At 46.6% G+C, this 8710-nt stretch overlaps 1 pseudogene across 1 annotated transcript; it reads right to left on the reverse strand.

Annotated features, from left to right (window-relative positions):
- Positions 1–903: 903 nt before the first annotated feature.
- LOC308527231 (putative transmembrane reductase CYB561D1) lies at positions 904–1570 on the reverse strand (annotated as a pseudogene). The gene has a single exon. The product of its transcript is annotated as a putative transmembrane reductase CYB561D1 (transcript).
- Positions 1571–8710: the final 7140 nt, after the last annotated feature.

Raw genomic sequence — 8710 nt, forward strand, 5'->3', positions numbered from 1 at the left:
TTTGCATACACTTTATCGAGGGTCTAGTATGAGTTAGGAATCAACTAAGTGCCTTATATAGACTTTCTTTAATCTGCACAGTAGTCCTGCAATTCTCTGATGAGGAAATGAAAGGTCAGAAAAATTAACTGACCTGCCCAAGGTCGCATTGCTGGAAAGTGGCTGCGCTGGCCTCCCAACCTGAGACTGACCACTCCAAAAGTCTCTTTAATGACTTATGCATCCTCCCACGGTTCTGATGTGTAAACCTTAGCTTCTCGTCTGAATTGGAAATCAGGTTAAACTGTAATTTTTAAAACAATCTTCAGAGAAAAGGATGGTTTCATATCACTGGTTGGCATTATTTAAAAATGGGGCAGCTAATCAATATGTAACAAACTGGCATTTTAATTTTTTACCATCATGCTCCCCAGAAGTCTTCCTTCCCTCTCTTCATACAATATTTTTGTTTGTTTGTTAATCCCCACCAGAGGATTTTTTTTTTCATTGATTTTTTTGGGGGGAGTGAAAGGGAGGACAGAAGGATGGAGAAAGAGAGAGGAACATCAATGTGCAAGAGACACATCTACTGGTTGCCTCCCGCATGCACCGCGACTGGGTAGGGGATGGAACCTGCAACCCAGGTACGTGCCCTTGACTGGGAATGGTACCCATGACCCTCCGGTACCTAGGTCGATGCTCTAACCACTGAACGCGCCAGCCAGGCCTTCATACACTATTTTTTTCCCCATCACCTTTTACTTGCACCTAGTACGTTTCCCTATTTCAGTCCACTGAGTCACCCGTCAGCCCACTAAGAGTATAAAAACCCTACCACTTTGGGAGTGGAGCCCTTGAAGGTCACCAAACAGACCACTGAAGTCCAAGGTCAGCGTGCCAGCTAGAGTCAGAGTTTGGAGGGAGTCATATTTCCGTTTTCTTCCTCGGCAAGTAGGAGCTGGAGATCTGGTGCACGATCACCAGGGCTGGATAGAGGGGCAGCGCCAGGCACAGGTACCAGGCCGCGCCTTTGATCTGGGCCTGGAACCACACGGAGTACATGCCTAGGACCACCGTCTACTGTCAGATGGTAGCGCTTGAGGCGAGCCACCCTTGAGACCCTGGCTGCCCCGGGGGAAGAGCAGGCAGAGCCCACACAGTGCCTGGCCCCCCGTGGCCAGCAGCGTCAGAGCCCCCACCCAGCTGTGCCAGGGCGCCAGGTGGGGCAGCTCGCTGCGGGGCCTGCTGGCGATGATGACGCCCAGGCCCAGGGCTGCGCAGAGGAGGGCCAGGCTCTGCCCCACCCAGTGCAGTCGGATCCGGGCCTTTCCTTTCAGGAGCAGAAGGAGAACAGGGAGTGCTCAGGCGGGAAGAGGAGGATGGCCTCGGCCATGCAGACGCAGAAAGCCAAGGGCATGAATACAGGGTGCCGGGAGAAAAGACTGGTTCCCGGCCGGGACAGCAGAGTCAGAAAGATGGTGAAGCCCAAAGCCAGCAGATGCGCCAAGATCCCACTGCCTCTCAGCAGCCAGCGGGTCAGTCTCGGCTCCCTCGCTGGAGCGGGAACCAGACCCAACTCCAGGCTCTGCATGGCCGGACCAGACCAGCGCGCACTCCCGGCCGCCCTCGTGTGTCTTCCAGGTTTGCGATCCACGGGCACCGCGGCCGCGGGAGGCTCCACCCCCCATACACTATTTTTAATACACTATCCACCTTTTGATAAAAACCAAATGCTATGAAATGCATTAGGAATGTCCAAGAAAGTAGAGACATTCAGCAATTTAAAAGGTTGTAGAAAAAATTATCTGCAGCCTAGGCCAGTTTTATACCTATCTATAATAATAAAAGCATAATATGCTAATTAGACCAGACGTCCTTCCAGACGACCTTCTGGATGAAGCCAGGGCTGCAAGGGAAGCCTGGGTCCCAGCCAGAGGGAAGCCTGGTTCCCGGGTGCCAGAGGGAAGCCATTGCCAGCAGCCGGGGGAAGGGAGGCCTACTCTTGCAAGAATTTCATGCATCGGGCCTCTAGTGTTCAGATAATGACTAATGAACAGAATTCTCTGAAATTTTACTTTTGATAAATCCTACCTTGTGTCACAGACTGGATGCTGACTCTGAGACCCTGATTAGCCTGTAGGAGGTTTATTAAAAAGCGCTCTTAGGATCTCCACCTGTGGACAGAAGTTGGGCCAGGATGTAGGCCCAGTGAGGCCTCACCTGACCCCATAAGGAACCCTGGAGCTGGGATGTCCCTTTAGAGTTGTCCTAGTTGTGGCAAAGGGGCTGGAAAATTCAGCCATTTAGGGCAGGCTGCCTTAGAAGGAGGCCAGATCTCCTACGGGCAGTTTTCCTCAACTGAAGACCAACTGCCCTGGCCAGGGAGGCTCAGTTGGTTGGGCGTCGTCCCATTCACCGACCGGTGGCTGGTTCCATTTCTGGTCAGGGCACATGCCTGGGTTTCAGGCTTGGTCCCTGGTGGGGGGCATGCAGGAGGCAGCCAATTCTTACATCAATGTTTCTCTCTCTCCCTCTCCCTTCCTCTCTCTAAAAATTAATAAGCTATTCTGAAATGACAAACCCAAAGAGGTTTGACAGCTGTGGACCCTCTTCAGGAAGCTGTGGGAGGGGGGGGGGGGCCTGAGCAGCACATCACATGTCCATTGCATGTCCATTACATGTTCATTGCATGTATGGGCTGACTAGTGTCCCACTCCCAGATTTATTTGTTGAGATCCTAATCCCCTCATACCTGTAGTACCTGAGAATGTGGCTTTATTTGAAATAGGGTCATGGCAGATGTAATTAGTTCAGATGAGGGCATACTGGGATAGATGGGCCTCGTGTCCTGTGTCCTCCTGCCAAAGGGGAATTAGGAAACAGAGGCACACAGGGGGAACAGATCTCACCCAAGACCCACAAACCCACAGACAGCTCTGAGATTCATCCCGGGAGTCAAACCCACATGCAGAGACAGGCTATGGAAGTCATAGGGGGCTTTTCCAGGCCCCATCTATAATTTTTAAAAAATATTTTTATTGCTTTCAGAAAGAAAGGGAAAGGGAAAGAGAGACAGAAACATCAATGATGAGAGAGACAGCCTGATTGGCTGCCTCCTGCATGCGCTCCAACCAGGGCCAGGGATCGAGCCTGCAACTGAGGCATGTGCCCTTGACCAGAATCAAACTCGGGACCCTTCTGTCTGCAGGCCAATGCTCTATCCACTGAGCCAAACTGGTTAGGGCTCCACAATCTTTTTAGCTAAAATTCAGAACAGCTGCTTGTCCTGACTGGTAGATTGCTCTATCCTTTAGGAGAGAGAAGGAAAACTGCCTGTGATGAAAGTCACCGAGGGTCAGGCCACAAAGCTCTGACTTGCCCTTTCACCAGTTGTTTGAATAACTTAGGGGGATTGATGCCACGTTAGCCAAACCTTGAGTAAAACAGACTTTGAACGTGTGTGTGAGGGAACCAGTATCCCAGCAGACTAAACAACGGGATAAGCCTGAATGATGAAATAAATCAAACAAAAATGTAATGCCATTAAGCTTATTTTAAAAGTAAATTAAGTATAAATAAGAAATACATGATTAGAAATGATTTGTGTTTTCACTGACCATAAGCTCACTCTGAGCCACCCGGAAAGGGATATGCAGGAGTGGGTGACGCAGCAGCTTCATTCATGAAGTCTGAACGCGCAGCAAAGAACCGGCCTTGCTCTACTTGCTCTACTCGCTGGTGGAACACCTAGGGCAGTGGTTCTCAACTTGTGGGTCGCGACCCCTTTGGCGGTCGAATGACCCTTTCACAGGGGTCGCCTAAGACCATCCTGCATATCAGATATTTACATTACGATTCATAACAGTAGCAACATTACAGTGATGAAGTAGCAACGAAAATAATTTTATGGTTGGGTCACAACCTGAGGAACTGTATTTAAAGGGCCAGAAGGTTGAGAACCACTGGCCTAGGGGGTTCAATTTCATTCAGACACCACATCCCCAGGCTCCTGCCAAACTAGAGACTTCTCAGGAGAAAAATTACCAGGATGACGAATGACCTAACATCATTTCACACAGGGAAACACCTGAAGCAACTGGCAAGAATTCACCAGGAGAAGCAAAAAAGGAAGATTGAAAGCCCACCCTAGAAAAGGGATGAGCTGCGTTCTGAAGGATTCTGAGAGATACGGGCACAGCCAGCACCAGCACGCAGAGGTTTCAGACAGAGACACTCATTAACTTAAAATCCAGGAGGGCCTTAGCCAGTTTGGCTCAGTGGATAGAGCGTCAGCCTGTGGACTCAAGGGTCCCAGGTTCAATTCTGGTCAAGGGCATGTACCTTGGTTGCGGGCACATCCCCAGTAGGGAGTGTGCAGGAGGCAGCTGATCGATGTTTCTAACTCTCTATCCCTCTCTCTTCCTCTCTGTAAAGAATCAATAAAATATATTTTTAAAAAATCCAAGAGGAACTAGGAAGCATCAGAGCTGTGCAGAGAGAGACGGGAGCAGAGAGCCACGGGGTCTCTCCAAGGCTGTCCGTTTCAGCAGGCCTCTGACCCCTTGCCAGGCACGTTAGAGAAAAGGTCTGTGCGCCAGGTAGAGCAGGCAGATGCCTCCTGTGAATCGAAATTCTGATTCACCCCTTCCTGACCAAAACCTCTGCCTGACCCCTCAGTGCACACTCCTCACCACTCCTCAGCCCCTCTTCGCTTCATCTTTTGTTCAGTTATCTCAGGCCAACTACAAGGTCGCAAAAGGGACCTGGGAGGCACTTTGAAGCAATTTGCTGGCAAAATACCCCGTATAGGCGTCCAGCGCATCCTTGCTGAGCTCCCCGCTGACACCCCCCCCACCCCCCCACCCCCCGAGGGCCCATCTCTCAGGATGTATCCATTGCCTTAGCCCTCGCACTCCACATCTGTACCTGCCCTTTGTCGCAATGTAGTGTAGTGACCAGGAGCTTGGACTTTGGAATCACACTTAGCTGGCATCTAATCCTGACTCGGCCACTCATTAGCTATGTGGCTGTGAGCAGGTTGCATAGCCTCTTGGTTTTGTCTCAGGGAAAACAGAAATTGTGATAGCATGTAAGCGATAGTGTTAGTGTATAATAAATTAAATGGGTTATTACGTGCAAACCCTTAGGATAGTATGGCAGATAAGTGCTGAGTAAACGTTAGCAAGTAGTAGATACTCTCTTCTCTATCCTGGTTGCTAATCTTCTCCATAACTTCTACCTGCTTTTAGCCTCCCAACAATATGCCCACTGAGGACCTTAACCAGGTGCTACTCTGAGTGTGTGAAGATGGGAAGGAGACTCAATATGCTTCAGAGCGTTATTCTTCCATCCGGGCAATTTCCCTGCTGTGTTTTAAATAATACATGCAACGACAGCTTCCAAGGCCCACTTCTTCAACAAAACATGTCATAATGCGGGCAACTAACATCCCATAAGAGAATTAGTGATGGAAAACATGTGCAGGCCTCTCCCTCTGCCGATGTCACCTCTTCACTCTGCTGCTGGTGACAACACTCTCTCCTGAAACCATATACATGTGGTCCACACCCCCCCAAATTAATTAGCTGCGTAGGATCATTACTCTGGGAGTCTGTACAAATCCATATATATATTTCAATTGATTTCAGAGAGTAGGGAAGAGAGAGAGAGAAATATCGATGAGAGAAAATCATTGATTGGCTGCCTCCTGCACGCCCCCTCCTGGGGATCGAGCCCATAACCTGGGCATGTGCTTTGACCAGGAATGGAATTGTGACCTCCTGGTTCATAGGTCAACTCTCAACCACTGAGCCACGCTAGCTGGGGTACAGATCTTTTTCTATCCCAACCTTTATCCAGCCAACACAGAAAAATCTAAACGTGGGAGAGAAAGAGGAGCTTGCCTGTTTTCTTGCTACCATTCTGATCACAAGTTTACTGGGAACAAAAGGTTTTCTTTACAAGAAAATACAGATAACAACATTTAGTAAGTCATTGCCAACAGAAACTAAAATTCCCCATGCTGTCAATATTTCTGTCTCCCAGATGCCCTTCACGGCGGGCCTGTGGCCATGGCTCAGCTTCTCGGCCCTTCTCTGGCTCACCTCCATCTGCTCCAGGTGACTACAGCACCATTCCTTTCAAGCCCTCACCTGGGTGCTTGTTCCTTGGGTTACTAGAAACCCACCACTTACTCTCTGAGGCTGAGCCACGGTTCTCTCGTTGCTGTGATGCCATAGCCCTGTCCTATGCCTACTACACCTTCCCAATCTAAGCATTTGGGTGGGAAGGTGGAGGTGGGGGTCAGAGAGACTTGCCAGGCATCACTAATCACGTTTGGCAATAATTTTGATGTCTTTTCCCAACCAATTCACATACCACACCACTAGCACCACCATAAGGAAATACTTTTTTCCAATTCATATCACATTTTCAGCTGGCATGCCACAGCTAAACTTATAGATTACAACTTGTCTAATACATGACCCAATTCTACTTTTAACCAGCCCCTGGCCTAGTGACCAGGCCATCTCCCTCTACTCTCTCAGTAGAGAGAGTGGCTCCAAGGTACAGGCCAAAAGAATCCTTTATTACCATTCACCGTGGTTCATTGAGGCAACCTGAGGAGCGATGGCATTGACCTTCCTGATTACCTGCAAAATTCTAAGCCCATTGAGAGTTAGAATAAACCTAATCTTGGTACGGTGCCTGACTCCATGAAGCATAGACAAGTCTTTCCCGCAGGGGAATGCATTCTGAAGGCTATGAGAAGCTACCGCTCATGTGTCCTGCTGTAGAGTCTCTTAAAACAAATTACATGAAGTTTCCAATAAAAATCCAGTAATACTGTATCTAAATTTTAATGGACAGTTCTAGATATTGAAAACTTTTAAATATTAAATAATCAATTAATTCAAACTCCAAAAAGCAGGTCTTTAATAACATTTCAATAATAGGAAAACCTAATAGACCATGAATATCTCATAATTAAGAAATATGTGATATGGGAAAGTTGTACATATATGTTTCTCTGTGTGTGTGTGAGAGAGAGTGTGTGTGTGATCCCTTCAGTAGGAGGGACCATGGAGTTCATTATATGTTAATTGAAAAAAATAAATAAACAGTCCAGCCAGTGTGGCTCAGTGATTGAGCGTCGACCTATGAACCAGGAGGTAGCAGTTTGATTCCTGGTCAAGGCACATACCCAGGTTGCAGGCTTGATCCCCAGTAGGAGGTGTGCAGGAGGCAGCCAATCAATGATTCTCTCTCATCACTGATGTTTCTCTCTCTCTCTCCCTCTCCCTTCCTCTCTGAAGTTAATAAAGATCTATTTAAAAAATAAACACAAAATCAGGGATAAGATGAAACTTGAAACTCAAAATATTAAATTCTTATTACCTTTCAGCTTTAAGTAACTTAAAATACAGTCATCACTCTTTTCTCTTGTAATTCCTAGAAAACAGGATGAAAGAGGAAATGTTTAAATGTGCACTTAAACTTGAACTGTTGTAAATATATGTTTTCTTTGAAACTGCAGGGAAAAGGAAAGCCAAACAAATAAATTTAAAAAAAAAAAAACTGTGATAGTAATTTTCAAGGTATCAAAGACAAATGCTGGAACATCTTATTTATAAATTTATGACAGATCTTAGTGGGGAGGAGCTTGGGGGAATTGGAAGAGACTAACCAAAGAACTTATACACATGTGTGCATGGACATAGACAATAGTGCGATGAAGACCTGGGGTAAGTCAGGGGATGGGTAAATGGAGGCAAAGCAGGGGGGATGGGGGACATCTGTAATACTGTCAACAATAATATATACATTTATATATATATACATATATATATGTGTGTATATATATATATATGTATGTATATATATATTAAAGCTGAGGTCACTGAAGGTCAGCATCCCTCTGTGTCCAGGTAGAGCTACCTCTATACATACTAAAACTTTAGAGAATGCTGCTCTGAGTGTGAATGAAGGTGTACCCAAAGACCTACATGATTCAAAGGTATTTTGAGTTTATTTTAATTTACTTGTTACACTAATAAAAATAGTTATCAAATGTCAAAATAAATAAATGAAACAAGCACTTGCTCTCCTGAACATAATGACAGCTTTACTTCTGTGTCCTATTAGATAAGTCACAGTGCCTGATAGAAACTCTCCCTCTGCTAGATCTAATTGGTAATAATTAAATTTCACCAGTAGGCCTGTTCCATATTATTTTTAAATGTATCATCCCAACTTAACCACAGGTAATGGATGCTGTTCTCTGTAAAGGACTCTCAAGGGTAAGGTAGTGACTTTCAATTACAGACAGCGTGAAACTTCCATTGTCTGCCCTTCTGTATTCAGCGTCCCCAGTCCTTGGGTTGCAGCCAGCTAACAAAAGACAATCTATGGCCATCTTTCTTATTAGATTAGACTGTTGACAGTATGATAATCCACATGTGAGAGAAAGGCTGATAAGATGAGTGAGCAGAATTCTCCTTCTTCACAGCAAGCCCATGAAGAACATCATTTAGATTCTGGCAAAAGACACTGCCCTAAGAGCACCCTTGGTGGTAGTTCTGTGTCTGCCCTGTACAGGTTGTGTCTTCAAAACATCTGTTTGATAGGCTTGTGCTTGCCCCCACCCCGTGTTGTCCCCTTCTTGGAGGCAGGAAATCCAGTGTGTGTTCCTCTGAGGTCCCGAGGGAGCCAGTGATCTTCTCTGAACAGT

The sequence above is a fragment of the Myotis nattereri genome (genome assembly GCF_964212035.1).
Source record: "Myotis nattereri genome assembly, chromosome: 11".
Taxonomy (NCBI): Eukaryota; Metazoa; Chordata; class Mammalia; order Chiroptera; family Vespertilionidae; genus Myotis; species Myotis nattereri.